This window comes from Ceratotherium simum, chromosome 31, assembly GCF_057802395.1.
Source record: "Ceratotherium simum simum isolate JZ-2026a chromosome 31, ASM5780239v1, whole genome shotgun sequence".
Classification (NCBI taxonomy): Eukaryota; Metazoa; Chordata; class Mammalia; order Perissodactyla; family Rhinocerotidae; genus Ceratotherium; species Ceratotherium simum.
In genome coordinates, this window is record NC_141930.1 from 32504779 (window position 1) to 32520375 (window position 15597).

General features: G+C 36.5%; 1 protein-coding gene across 1 annotated transcript in view; it reads left to right on the plus strand.

Annotated features, from left to right (window-relative positions):
- Positions 1–2913: 2913 nt before the first annotated feature.
- The window catches only part of LOC101387156 (ST18 C2H2C-type zinc finger transcription factor), a 118284-nt gene continuing 105600 nt past the window's right edge, over positions 2914–15597 (plus strand). The window contains exon 1 of the mRNA XM_014791527.2: positions 2914–2988. The gene's annotated coding sequence lies outside the window, so the exon portion shown is untranslated. The remainder of the gene's footprint in view (positions 2989–15597) is intronic.

Below are 15597 nucleotides of genomic sequence, written 5' to 3' on the forward strand. Positions count from 1 at the left end.
GGCAGCTAATGAGATTGGTCGTTAAGTAAATGACACAAAGCCTACAAAAAAAGCTTAGCAGCTCACTAGAGTATCACAGAGTGTCCCTGCACACCACACAACGACACAAACACTGGACTGACCTAGCCCACCCCTGCTGTATTCTACATCACTGCTTCCCTGATGTCAGCGTGAGAGGCAGAACAAAGGCTAGGAGGCACCGGTAAGTCAGTCTGGCAATTAAGCCCTAGGGAGAAAGTAGAACAAATCTTAGCCTAACCGAGGGGCTGAAAGTCCGTTTGTCGACAAGTAGGTCAGAATGAAGGGATTTTGCTGTCACTTCTCGAAATACTGCTTCTGTGATCAATGCTCTTATGTTGTTGCTATTGTTGTTTTGTTTTGCCGTTTCATAAAAGTTTTTAAATTTCAAAAGTAAAGTGTACCCCAAAATGCAAGTGAACTTGGGTTTGAGATGTAGGCTATTTGTTGGAGAAATGGTGCTTTCACAAATGACTACCATTCAGGTGTGTGTTCAGGTTTGAAAAACTTTCAGATGTATGAAGCAACTTTCATTTTAGTTAGTCCTGCTGCTTTTAAAAGATAATGGAAACCTGGGGGATGACTGTGCGCAGTGAAGTTCGTTCTTATCAATGTAAGATTGTCCCATCTGCTAATATGTATTTAATATCATATATGGGATAACCATTTCCTTGATCAATATCTTAAAAATCAATCAATCAAACCCAACAAAACAAGAAAATAAAAGCTCCTCTTTTCTTTGTGTATTCCATTTCTCTTGAATCTGCAAATAAAATCATTGCTGTGAATCTGTAATATTGAATAGGATTAGAGGTTATTTGCTTGCTGTACTTGGGAAAAAAATCAAAGCCATCTGACACTGAGCAGCGTTGGTTTACTGTGTCCCTTGGAAAAATGCATTTGCAGTATTGAAGTATAACATTGCAGGATCCTTTTAGAGAAATATGGCAACAGGAAGTTGCCAGAAAGTCTTATTTGCCTTGCTGAAATGTCTGTCTGCCTTAGACTTGTGTGCTCAGAGGATGTTTAGTTCAAGAGAGGATGATATTGTAACAAGACATTCAGGTAAATTAAATATTTTATTCTAAAAACTGTCAGCTAAGTGGATTGTCAGTGGTTTAATAAACTCTGACAATCTTATTTAAAACATTTTAAAAAGTATTGTTAACATAAGTGTGGTGTTTTAAAATATGTGGATTCATAATATCAGTGTCTGGATTCAATTTTTAAAGACACTGTTATTTAATATTAGAATGGGATGTCATAGTCATCTGCTCATGAATTAAAACTCTCCATATTGTATGGAAATCAGCTTGCTAACTTGCATTACCTGCACTGAAACATTTTTATTTATATAAGAATATAGAAATATTATGACACAGACTAAATCGCTAATTATTAGCATTCATGAGAGATTCCTAACAGAGGCTCATAATATGGTCTGGGTGATCAGAGGTCACATACTTTTTTTTTTGTCCTGAATTACTTTTGTTCTTCCAAATGTGTTCCCAACCTTCGTTTTATTTGTATAACTTGTTTAAGTCTATATGTGTATAGTATATAACATATACCAAGTATTACAAACCCTAAGTATTATTTTTATAGTAACCAGAATTTAGAAGGAAATAGATTTTGTGAATAAAGTGGTATAATAGTGTCTTGTTAATTTTAAGTAAAAATAGATAGGGAAGATATACTTTGATTTAACTAAAGTCAGATTTTTCTAATATGTAATCTCATCATCATGCCTTTAATGTGGTAGAAATCATGGAAAAAGCAAGCTGTCTGAAAATGGCTACAATTGCTACCTAACAATTTTAGTTTAAGGCAGAGTTATGCAACTAGTCACTCAGGCTTTACAGATAAATTAGGTTATCTTTCTCTACTGAACATTTTAAATTTGAATCTCATGTATTATAATTTATTTTTCTATAGTTGCTAATGTTCATCATGTTTATACAGGAGTGAATTCAGATACACAACCCTTTTGGATGCTATAAATATTTTACCCCTGCCCTCACCAGTACAAGCAAAGGGTGAGCAGACTTGACTGAAGTCCGTTAGTTGCATCACTGTGGATAAAACCGGGTGGAATTACTTTCACAGAAATGTGATTGTCATTCTTTAAAACAAAATAGGGCCGTGTTGTAATTAAGATAAGAGGGCATAGATTATTACATTTAGTTTATGTGGACTTGCTTCCACCAATATTGGTCTTGAATTTAAGAGATTTTCAAAAATTTGACTATGAAAATACAGTAAGAAAATGGTTTTATCTGCTGTATAACTTTTTTCTTTAAAGAAATGTGAGGAACTTAATTTCTGTTGAAAGAAGGAAACTTTATATTACTGAACTTTTATTCAGATTTACTTATTTGACAAATAAGTAATATAAAAACTACTTGGTTCAAAAGACTGTACTAGGTGCTGGGGTTAATATAGGGACCTCGTCCCCCACACCCCCCAGAACGTCATGATCTAAGAAGAACTACAAAACATTTCCTGGAGAATAAGGCAGTCATGGTAAATGCCATATGAGTGACAAAGTGACAAAAGAATCTACGACACTCCCTTCTCAAGTTCTTATGTTTGAAACTTGGTTCTTCCATTTACAAAATCTGTGCTCCTGGATAAGTTAGTTAACTTTTCTGGGCCTCGGTGTCCTGGTCTGTTAGATAGGGGTTGGTGAATCTTGCCCTAGGACTTCTGTGAAAATTAAAGAAGATAATGTACCTAAAGACCCTGGTATATCACAGGTGTTCAAGAAGTGTTTGGTTTTTTATCTTTCCCTTGGAGGTTGAGACAGTGAGTGGACATGCCAATATCAAGTAATATACTTCCTACACAATTGCTTCCACCACCACAGAATTCTTTCTCGTTTTCACTTTCAGAGCCCTAAATTTTGTGAGATTCCTTGAAGGATTGTGAAAATTCCATTTTACGTGGCTGAGAGCTCATATCAAGTCTGAGGTAACAAGTTAAAAATGCTAAGTGTATATTAAGTATATATGATTAAATTGGCTTATTATGCATAGTTTTATTTAATAGCAATCAGAAGTGTACATTAAAATTTCATTACATTTCAACTTAAACTTTCTATAAGGAGAAATAATTAATTTCATCCAATTTCAAAAAAGAATATCTATGATTTAAGTATTTATTTATAGCAAAGGTCTTTATCTACTAAGATTATTAGGTTTACTTCCCATTTCTCTTTTTTAAAATTAATATCTTTATTTTTTGCCCCTTTGGGATTTATTTCATAAGGTTTTTCTTTTAATTGATACTTTGGACTTCATCAAAAAAAATTCCCTCTTCAAGGACATTATGATTAGAAAGTATTTTATTTTATCGCCTACATAAAGGAACTTGAACATATTTTATTGCTGAATATTTTAAAATTCCATTCCAATGAACTCTGAAATACTTGAATTTCTTTACAAATATTTGAATATTGTTTTGTTAAATGTTGCATCAAATTTACAAGCTTTCAGGAAAGAATTTATTGCCTTTTGGGTTTAACTGTTCAGATTTTGATTGTAGGAATATTTGTTCTGATAGTTGCAACTTTGAAAGAATCTTGTTGCTAAAAAGAATTTCTGATCTCATAAATTTTGTATAAACACGTAAATTGTGTTGACCCACAGAAATGTCAATGCCTTCAAAGTCTTATTAATACTATTAAATAATATTAACTGAACAGTATAATAGCTTTTAGATCTGAATATTTTAATTTATTTGATTTATATAATGTAAATATGCAAGTGCTAGAGATACCTGCACAAAACACATGTTCTCTGAATATTCCTAAATATTATATTTGTTGGAGTAAAAAATATGTTAATTGATATACTAATATAATGAAGAGTTATGCTTGGTAATTCCATGAAAAACATTTACATTACAATTTCATAAAAAAATAAGTATGCAAATTTTTGTGGTACATTTTCTCCACCTTTCCCAAAATTTAAAGGTAACATAGCTAGTTATTTAATTTCCCAAATTTTGAGTTTTTCCTCATGAAGGAAACATGGCTAAAGTCCAGTGTGTAAACCTCACCTCATCCTTTTTTTTCAGATATATCATATACGTATCCAATTTCTATACGAGTGAATTCATGCTTGGCATGAGACAAAACTTAGTTATCTTTACTTATAATGTTATGCAGAACCAGACTGAAATGAAATGGTTTATTATTTAAATAGAATAAACAGTATTTTCATTCCTGGAATGTAGATTAAAGAGAATAAGAAAACAAAAAATGAAAAATTTTGTTATTGAAAACCTAATTTGTAAAAGAATACCATCAGCTAGAAGGATGCATCCACTGTTTGCTCTTTTGTTTCTATAGTATATTTGGTATGAATTAGAATGAAGGTATTTGCCTCTTTTAAATTTTCTTCTTTCAACTATCAAACAATGGTAGGGAATTAGTCTTAACATTTCCATTTTGAAGGGTGAAAATGGGGTGAAGATGAAATATACTCAAGAAGAAAATGAAATCAAGAAAAGATTGAGGCTGACAATATGACTACTCTAGAAAGGGGGCAAAAATTATAGTATACAACCTATTATGTGCAGAGCTCTTGATCTTTTTTGTGTGAAAGATACCAGTGTCTACCAAAAGGGTTAAAGAAAATGCATTCTGTTGCATCTGCTTACTAAATCCCTTACTTTAGTAGAAATTCAAATTTTGTAAAGATTATTCGTTTTATTGATGCATATAATTATAATCACAAGCCATCTGCTGATTTGGCAGGCATGGTTAAAATTCTCTAACTCTCATAACCTTTCAAGTACAGTGCCCTTGGGACTCTATTTCACTTTTATATTTTGGAAAACATGTAGGGACAAATAAGGGCGGTCATCTGCAGAATGTCAGACCTGAGGAAATGAAAGAATGGATCAGGGTTGCTGTTGTGGTTATTTTTAATGGTAGAGGAAGTTATTTTTTCCTTTTTTTTTTGCTTCTGACTTCATGAAGGATTATCCTAGTTTCTATGATGTATTTGGGATTTTTTCCTGGGGATTAAAGCTCTATCCTTTTACTCCTGAAAGGCAGGTTCTAAGTCTAAACAAAACAAACAAATGAAAAAAACCCTTCCAAATATTGCTTTCATTGGTTTTCACAGGTAAATTAATATATTTCGTCTAGACTTTGTGAACTAATAGAATATTCCACTGGTTTTATTTTTCTGAAATACTCACATTCAATTGAATAACCTTCCAGCCATAGATTTCAGGTTGTAGAACAGTTTGTACATTTTGTTACAGACCTTTTGGTTCAAAGGTCGAATTTCCAAGTGTTTTTTGTGTGAAATCACATACTGACCAGATTTCCCATGGCAGGTATCTCTTTGTGGCCCTTCTTTGCTACCATCAACATTGGAAGTTTGGTGATGTTCCATACCTGATTCACTTACTTCCTTGGAAATGTTTCTTCCATAATGAAACCTTATCAACCATGGGATTCCAAGAGTCAAGTTTTGCAGATTAGAGTGGGTATATAGGCCTTATTGCAGCAGACTGCAAGTAAGCTGAGAGGAAGTTGAAGAAGCCATAGGATCCCAGGGCTTGGCTTTGTCAAGTAATGGAAATATGCACATCCCCCCGTCCATCTCTTTCTCTCTTTCACACACATACACACACCTGTTAAATCATCAACCCAATATTTCTTAGGTTTGGCAAATAAGAAAAAGAGCTTCGGGTACGAACATTGTACATATGAATTTTTTTCATAACAATGATGATACATATGACAATAATAATAATAATCCTTAACATTTACTGAGTGCTTACACTGTGCCAGGCACTGTGTTCTTTACATTTATTATATAATTTAATACTTATAATATTTTCATTCGTACACCTTTTTTGCAGATGAAGCAACAGACTGAGAGACATTCAGATGTTTTTGCCTGGGTCATCAGCAGGATAGAGGCTGGAGCCCAAATCTAACTGTTCCTCAAACCCATGCTCTTAATCTCTCCCTATGCTACATGGTCTCTGGGCACAAAGTATAGGAAAAAAACAGTGTCAGCAACATAGTGTCAAATGACACTGGGTCCCAAGCACATCTGGGTTCCAGTCATAGTTAAATATCATTAAGTAGTTGAATGATCCTGATCAAGTGACTTGACAAGTTGCTTTATTTTCCTTATAGATAACATCTGTCACATCAAGGGTTACACTAGTGATCCCTGGGGTCTTTTTCATTCCTCAAATTACATAATTCTATGAACTTTTTGTGATTAAAACATCCCGTGAATTTGAAAAATAATTCTGAGACAGCATAAGCCGTCATTATACCTCTCTAAGACATAACATATTTAGTATGCAATTAACCTTGATATCAGAAGTAGCCTGTTCTAAGAACCATATGAGCAGTAGCTCCGATTCTAAACATCAGATCAAAAGTTAAACATTTGGCCTAACAGCCAGAAATCTCAGCTCTGTAAGCATAAACATAGATACTTAGAAACATCTGATAATTGAATTCTTTCTCTGAGTATTTTCATGTCAAGCAGAAGACATTATTTCTTTATAGTATAATAATAATATAGCACTGACATACTGCCAACCACTCTTCTAAGTACTTTACATCTGTAAATTCTTTTAATTCTCACAACCATCACAGCCAGAGCAACAGCCTGTAGGGTGAGGTCTGCTATCATCCCCCTTGTATAGATGGGACTCCCCCACAGAGGGGCACTGCAGCCTCCTGGGCCTCCATGACTGCTGTGTCAGGGCCCCGACTGGCCTCACCACTATGGCCTTGGGTAGTGTGCACCAACCACCACACATCTGTCCTCTGTGGGCTTGTTATGATTTTACTTTGCTTAAAAAATGTTTGGAAACATAGATTACAGGTTACGAATATGTTTAGACACATTGTAGTATTTATTTTTGTATTTTAGATCTTAATTAGGCAGTTACTATTATAATACTCATATAGTTTCCTTAAATTATTATAGAAGATTAACCGAAAGCATTTTTTAATCTTTTACAAATACTATGTTGAAAATATAATACTAAGTAAAAAGAGTCAAGCTAATGAGGTTTGACAAAAATCCTTTAGAAGAGAAACTGTACTTAATATCATTTTATTCTTCCCAGCATCTAGCAGAGAAATTTTGAACATATTGAGAAATGCACAAGTATTTGTTAAAAGAAAGAATGAACAGAAGAATGAAGAATTTCAATCACAATAGAACTCTCCCTAGGTAGATGCCACATCAAGTTCATAAGAAATTAAAATACTTTATTCTGGCTGGATATGATTTAAGATATTGTTTGTGTTTTATATGTACTAAAGTATCCAGGAGAGTGAGGTAAAAAAATATAAATATCAGCACTAGAAAATTGTGAAGAGGTTATTTAGGTTCTGTACCATCAGATGACTAAGAAATATTGATGTGCCTAGAAGGTACCAGAGTATAGAGAATGAGTGTAAGACATGGCGTCTGTCCCCATGGACTTTGTGAGCCAGAGTAGAGGACAGCAGTGTAGGCGAAGCTCCCAGCCTCGTTTGGGTCATTGTTCATGTGGTGGGAGACGCTTGTAGACCACCGTGGCCTGTGCGAAAAAAAATAAGCTGTGGCCACATGCAATTCCACTCAGTCTTGATGTATGTGGGGCTGAGCATCTGACCAGGCATAGTCAATTCTATGTTTCCTCTAAAAGATAAAGTTATGGCCTATAGAATAGAATGATCACCTTTCCTTAGAGGTAGCATCAGGGAAGATTTCATAGAACAGGCATTGAAAGAGGCTTGAATCCATCCATTCAATAAACTATTGAGAACCTGCTATATCCCAGCAGCTGTGTCAAGCAGTGAAGATACAGACCCAAGTACTGTAAGATCTCATACCACAGCAGGTGACACAAGCAAACTGGCATTCACAATACAGTGGGACTGTGCTATGCAAGAGGCAAGCCCAGGACACAGATTTGAAAACTGGTCAAGAATCATAAATGACAGCCATCTGGCTTGGATTACAGGGTGGATGGTTAACTGAGATAAGAGATTCAGAAGGAAGAGGGTATTTGGAGGAAAAGATGATGTATATGTTGAGTGCGAAACAACCAGGTGGTGATGCTGAGTGTACAGTTGATCAATGGATCTGAAATTCAAGAGCGAGATCTGGGATGGAAAGATGTAGTTTCCAAGGAAAATATATAGAGTGAGAAAAGGACCAAAATTAGGACCCTCGGGGAATACTCCTATTGAATTGGAAAACCAACAAAGAAGGAATTTAGAGAAGGCTGAAAAAACCCAGGAATGACAGAAAACAAAGACATAAACTGTTTCTCAAGGAAAGATCGAGCGATAGTGTTAATTGCTCAGCAAATAGACTGAAAATACCCGATTAGATATACCAAATAGGAGGGCACTGGTTATCTTAGCCAGAGAAAGTTCCGTGGAATCAGAGGTTGGAAGCCAGAATGCTGTGAGCTGTGTAGGGAAGGTAACATGAGAAAAAAAAGTCTCTGGGAATCTTAAGGAGTTTGACGCTGAAGAACAGAGAGAGCAATATATAGAGGAGAAATATGTTTATATACTGAAGAGAAGGAATCAGAAGAGATAAGACATCTGAAAAGTTTGAAGATATGGAAGAAAAACAAACGAGATGAAGTAGGAAGCAAACATCGTAGAGCCCACTGGAGAGCCTATCTTAGAAAGAAGGAGAGAGCCTCTGCCTCTAAGAGCAGAGCTAGGAGATGGGAGTCGATGCGGATAGAAATATGTTTGTACGTGTAAAGATGAGATGTTAGGACCATTCAGAGCTGATAGCCTCAAAATTTTCTGTAAAGTTAGGCAGCAAAATTCTATATTAACTCTGTGTGAAATGGTTTTAAACTGCAAGTGCCTTTAACATGATAGTTTTTATTAATTATTATATTTATGTCATATTATTAAAAACAAAAGATTCTGACTCCTAAATGTCATTTATAATTGATATTGGCATAGAAACTCAGAAGACTAAGGAGAACCAGAAGAGATAGGGATTTTCCTCTTGGATTTGAGTTGTCTTAAAAGGTGTACACAGTTGGGAAGTGTTGAGGGGAGGTGGAGAGCATCCTTCCATCTGGAGCTGTAGGGAGCAAGGAGTACAAAGAGTGGGAGAGGGGGAGATTGGCTTCTCTCCATGGGTGACACATGTCGGACAGTCGGGAGTAGTGACTTTGGATCAGAGCGGGCAGCAGATAACATTTCTGCTCTTACTATCTCTTCTTTTCATGTTTTTCCTTGTTTTATACTAGGGATAGAGCTTCAACTGTTAGCCTCCTCTCTACCTTTACCAGTGTCTCACACCCAGAGGACCACCATGACCTAGAAACTGATTTCCCCACTTTCACTCCTCTGCTCAAAGCTGTCCAAGAGTGTCCTATCACACTGAAAATAAAATGCAAACTCCTGACTAGGGTTTCTATGGCTCTACCTGCTTTTTAAAAACATCTTTATTGAGATGTAATTCACATGCTGTACAATTTACCCATTTACAGTGTCCAGTTCAATGGTCTTTAGTATATTCAGAGTTATACATTCATCACTGAAATTGGTTTTAGAACATTTTCTTCCCAAAAAGGAAACTCTGCACACCTTAGCCATCACTCTCCAGTCCTTTCTCTGCCCCAAGCTGTAGGCAGCTACTAATCTAGTTTATGTTTCTGTAGATATACCTATTGTGGAAATTTCATATAAATGGAATTACACAATATGTGGTCTTTTATGACTGGCTTCTTTCACTTAGCATAATGTTTTCAAAGCTTATCCATGTTTTAGCATTTATCAGTATTTGGTTCCTTTTCATCACTGAATAATATTCCATTGATTGGATATACCACATTTCATTTATCCATTCATTAGTTTATGGACATTTGGGTTGTTTCTACTTTTCCACTGTTATGAATAATGCTACCATGAACATTCAAGTACAGTTTTTTTTGTGGACATATGTGTTTTCATTTCTCTTGGGTATGTACCTAGGATTTGAATTGCTAGATTATATGGTAAGTCTATGTTTAACCATTTGAGGAACTGACAGACTATTTTCCAATGTGGCTGCACCATTTTACTTTCCCATCAATACTGTATGATGGTCTGATTTTTTCACATCCTCACCAACACTTATTCTTGTCTTTTTTTTTTTTTTTTTTGATGAGGAAGATTGACTCTAAGCTAACATCTGTGCCCATCTGTGCCCATCTTCCTCTATTTCATATGTGGAATGCCGCCACAGCATGGCCTGATGAGTGGTGCGTAGGTCCGTGCCCAGGATCCAAACCTGCAAACCCCAGGCCACCAAAGCGAAGTGCGAGAACCTAGCCACAAGGCCACCAGGCTGGCACCTTGTCTTTTTCATTACAGCCATCCTAGTGGGTGTAAAGGGCTATCGCATGGTGGTTTTGATTTGCATTTCCCTAAAGACGAATGATACCGAGCATCTTTTCATGTGCTTATCAGCGATTTGTATACCTTCTTTGGAGAAATGTCTATTCTGTGCCCTTTGCCCATTTTTAATCAGATAATTTGTCTTTCTATTATTGAGTTGCAATCATTCTTTATATGTTCTAGATGCAAGAGCTCTAACTGTTTTCACCTTGGGCACACGGTTCTTATACTCCTTCTCAAATGAACAAAGATTATTCCTACCTCAGTTCAAAATACTCCCCATCTTCTAGCCTACATTATTTTCCTTAGCGCTTATCCCTGCTTTAAATTGCATTGTATGCTTATTGTTCCTGGCCTTTTGGTTTGGCTCCCACACTGAAATATAGTATCTGTGTTGTCCGTTCCTGCTGCTTCATCCCCCACCTTCTGGTGAGGAGAGACTGCTGTGCTTACACATATGCTGTGGGGTCAATTCCTGTGCTGCTCCTCACTAGCTGTGGGACTCTGGGCGAGTGCTTAACGTCTCTGTGTTTTAATCTCCTCATTTGAAGGATAGGAACAATTAATAACTCCTGATTCATATAGTTCTTGTGTGGATTGAGTTAATATATAATATATATATAGCATTTATAACAGTAGCTCATACAGAGAAAGAAGAAAAAAAGTCAATAAATATTTTTGAATGAATACTTAATGAATTTTCCTAAGTACGTGTTCTCTTGAAGAAAATGGACTATTTACTTTCCAAAGATTTAATCAGTCTCGTCAACACATGTCCTCACCATGACTACACAGGGTTATTAATTGGGTACTACCTACCTGTAGGTTTTGCATAAGAAATGATTTGTTTTTGGATCATGGAATTTTACAGAATTTCTACTGTGTGCTATGCCTTTTATTTGTGACATCTCATGTAATCCTCACATGAGGAGGGAGGAAGATGAAGAACCTGAAGATTAGGGAGGTTGCATACAGTTCCGAGACCACAAAACTAGCCACTGTCAGAGTTAGGTTCAAATTTGGGTTGGTGTTAGTGGAGACAAAGCGTGCCACCACTCTAAATCTGCTGCCTTGGGCCAGTACTCAGGGTGTTCAGTCATCAACAAAGCATTTCCCAGGTCATCTGTCACTGTCTTCCCACGTATCAGTTTTCTGATTTTTACCATACTTCAGTGACTCCATTATCTTCGCATTTATTGCTGATTTTCTAAACGCTCTATCCAGTCTGTATCCAGTCTAACTGCAACACAAAAGGTCACATTCCTCAAGCTCCCATTCTATCGTTGTGGGTCTTTCTGTGGTTTGATCAAAGAAAGACACGCAGTTGTGTAGCTTCATACAGCCATTTCAGCCAGTGCTACATAGCAGGAAAAACATTGGCATCAGACATGACTTCGAATACTAGCTCTTACTAACAGTGTGACCCATGTTCGCTCAACTTAAATTGGGAGTAATAATGTGAACCTCCTTAGGTTGTTTCGAGACTTAAATAAGATAATAGAACCACAAAATGCCTAATCCAGTGGGTGAGTCAGCGTCGGTGCTCAATTAACAGCAGCTACTGCTGAAAGCCGCCTCTGATTTTGTTTGTACCTTCTGCCTCCTTCAGATCACTTATAGCATCGTCTGCTAGTTCATTCCTCACCGCTACCACTACCCAATGTGAGATCAGTCTCTCAGCATGTTCATTTATAGTTTCACGATAAATTATGTTTCTTCTATTATCTGTTTATTTTATTTCATGGTATTTTAAGAATTCCCAATTTGGTTTCTTTAGGCATTTGTAACATGCCAGTCACTCTTTTGATTTTAACATGTGATTGAGCTGGCAATGAAAGTCCTTAAGTTTTAACACCCCCTCCCTTTGAATTAAAGTTGATCATTATATGTGTTAAGGATATAGTAGTATTACATATACTTTTTGTCTATTTTTTATTTGTAAAATTAATCTCAATTTACAAGTAAACTGTTCATAAGATTTTTTTTCTGCTTCACTAGTTTTCAAATATAACATCAATAATACAATAATCTACTTTAACCATTACATTTTTATAAGGTAATCTAAACTGTGTTTTCACAAGTATAACTTTTTGCTACATGCTATGAATATTTTCATGTTTTATCTCTAAATATTTGATCCATTGTTTTCCTAAAACTCATATCACAGAGGCAGTGACCTCATCATAGTTCCCTATTTTCTTAATAACTGATACTCAGAGAGTCAACACTCTCACTGAGTACCTTGACTCTGAAGGGAAGCAGAGAGGAGATTGTCCTTGTCTTGCAGGAGCTTTCAATCTAGAGCAGATGATGAACATATCAACAGTGGTTCATTATGATGGGCCAGGTTCTATGATAGGCATAAGCATAGCTTCCTATGGGAACACAGAACCCAGACTTGGGGCAGGAGGAGGGAACAAGATGAAAGGAAATCTACCCAGATTACTCTGAGGGAAAGCCTTCATTTCATGAGCGTTCTTGTCATTCACTTTGAAGACACATTGTATAAATTAGGTCTTTAAAAGCGGGGATTCCATAATTCTTCCAAGGCATTTTCTTTTCTTCTTCTTTTTTTTGTTTGGTGAGGAAGATTGGCCCTGAGATAACATCTGTTGCCAATCCTCCTCTTTTTGCCTGAGGAAGATTGTCCCTGAGCTAACATCCGTGCCGATTTTTCTCCATTTGGTATATGGGATGCTGCCACAGCATGGCTTGATGAGCGGCGTGCAGGTCCTTGCCCAGGATCTGAACCTGTGAACCCCGGGCTGGTGAAGTGGAATGCATGAATTCAACCACCACACCACTGGGCCTGCCCTCCTAGGCATTTTTTTCGGGCACACACTTCTTTGGAAAAATTTAATGTAGCCAAAAAATATGTAGTCTGTTACCTCTGACAGAAAACTAAGGTCAGCTTCCCTCAGTAATCTGCCACAGCTAATGAAACACTGTGAGAGAGAGAGGGAAACCAATTGGCCAATGAAAACCAATAAAAATAATAGACTGGCATTGGATAAGCATAGGACAAAATGCCTGATGTGAACTGTACTGACCTCTGATTAATCACAGGAGACAACTGGAGAAAACCAGATGTTCAAATGACCAAAGGCAATTATTTAATCTGATTCATTGTAAGTTTTAAAAACCATCCAAGGAGAGAGATCGGTTAGGATCCTGACATTCACGTGTTGTCTTAGCCCATGACAACAATGTGTATTTCCATTCTAAATTTGTATGATTATGAGTTCTTCTGTACTCAAACTAAATGCCCTGATGTTTGTACTTCTGGAGAATAATTCTCATCAAACCCATCAGGTTCTTCTCCCAAGTTACCAAAAAATAAATTTGGCACCCACATCTCCTCCAAGATTTTCGTTTCATTGCCTCTTCGATTTGTACAACAGAAATATCTGTACTATTAGTGTGTAGCGCACACCATGCAACCCTCTCCACTCACTAGGACTCCACCTGTTTATATAAACAGCTTCCCCTCTTCTCCAGAAGAATAGGTGCTTAATGGAGATTTGAGTAAATAAGTTAATGAGTTCATTATATAATACTGTTCTATACCAAGAGGGTTGCTTATAATGGTATTAATCAAATTCCTTATTTGTGACATTATCATCTTCTTGTATTTAGATGAGATTGATACTTTAAAAATAGTTTTATTAAATAAATATCAGTGGGATAGCAAAACCAAAAAAGTGGCAGCGAAAATTTGGAAGCAGCATTGATTCCTTTAAAATCCTTTCTCATTTGTTTACTGATATTTCTCACACTGAGCCATATTCTCCCAGCTTAACTGGAGTATGCTTTAATAAATTCCTGTTTCAGAACACTCAATGGTTCTCCCTGCCCTGAGCAGATCAATGCTAACATACCTAACTTCCACTCAGTGAGCAACTTGCTGTTTGGAGAATCATCCTTCATGTCTTTACTAAATCACACTCAACATGTTTCGTTCTATAATTTATCTCATTACCAACTGGTTGTACTCTCCTCTTTCTAAAATATGTATTCCTATGAACAACGTTGCAAAATGCCCTTGTAAGAGTTTCATCACTGAGATATTTACATGAACAGCAATGCAAATATACTTTTAGTATTAGACTAAAAGGTTTTTCATCCTTCACAAAGTTTCTAGGATAATGTGTTCAAAATAGCAATGTTTGAAAAAGAACACTTATAATGTATATGAGAAACTTGTAGTACCATTTAGAAAATAAGTCAGAATTTATGAGGGCTGGGAAAACATAGAACGTCTCAAGGAAATTTGCATCATTGCTTGACATTGAAATTTGTTTTCATGATATAATTTTTAATTCATTCCCAAATTTTATTTGTTTTTGGCAAGTTTAAATATTGTGCAGTCTTAGATTTGTAATTTGTGAGCTTACATTTGATAATGGCACCTGTAATGAAGAAGTACATAATTGCTGTTTCTTTCTTGATATGAATGGCTTCATCTGAAGGGAAGATCAAGTTCAATAAGCTATAAAGTGGTTCTCAGAATGTACTTCAATGATGGGCCAGAACATTCGCTTTTTATCTGTACCTTTCTATCATAAAATATTAAAAACAGAGCAAGTAAATAGCTCTAGAATAAAGTGGAAGTGCTTCCGTTCCATGTGGATGTGGGGTATTTAGACTTTAGGGACTGAGATTCTTCACTGTGTTTATTAGTGCATGTCTAAGGAAACGGTTCTCAAAGTGTGGTTCCCCGACCATCAGGACCTGCGTCATCTGGGAACTTGTTAGAAATGTACATTCTCAGATCCCACTCCAGACTACCGAATCAGTAATCTGTGCTTCCACAAGCCCTCCAGGAGATTCTGACACTGGCTCAAGTTTGAGAACCACTGCTCTGACCCTTGGCTATTCCGGGTGTGGTTCACGGAACAGCAGGAACACCTGGAGCCTTACTAGACATGGTGACCCCCAGGGTGTTGGAGTCAGGCCCGCACTGTAACAAGATACTCAGGTGATCCTGATGCATAGTAAAATCTGAGAGCCACCGATCTAAGGTTTGGAGCAGGAAAGTTACTATGGGAGAGTATCCTCTGTTGAGAGGCACTTTGGAGGTTGTCAACGTGGAACTCAGTGGATACTTTACTGTTTGTATATCCCCCTCAGTTCCTTCTGGAATAAAAAAAGGGAAGAGATGTGTAAACCTCTTGGCTGCAGTG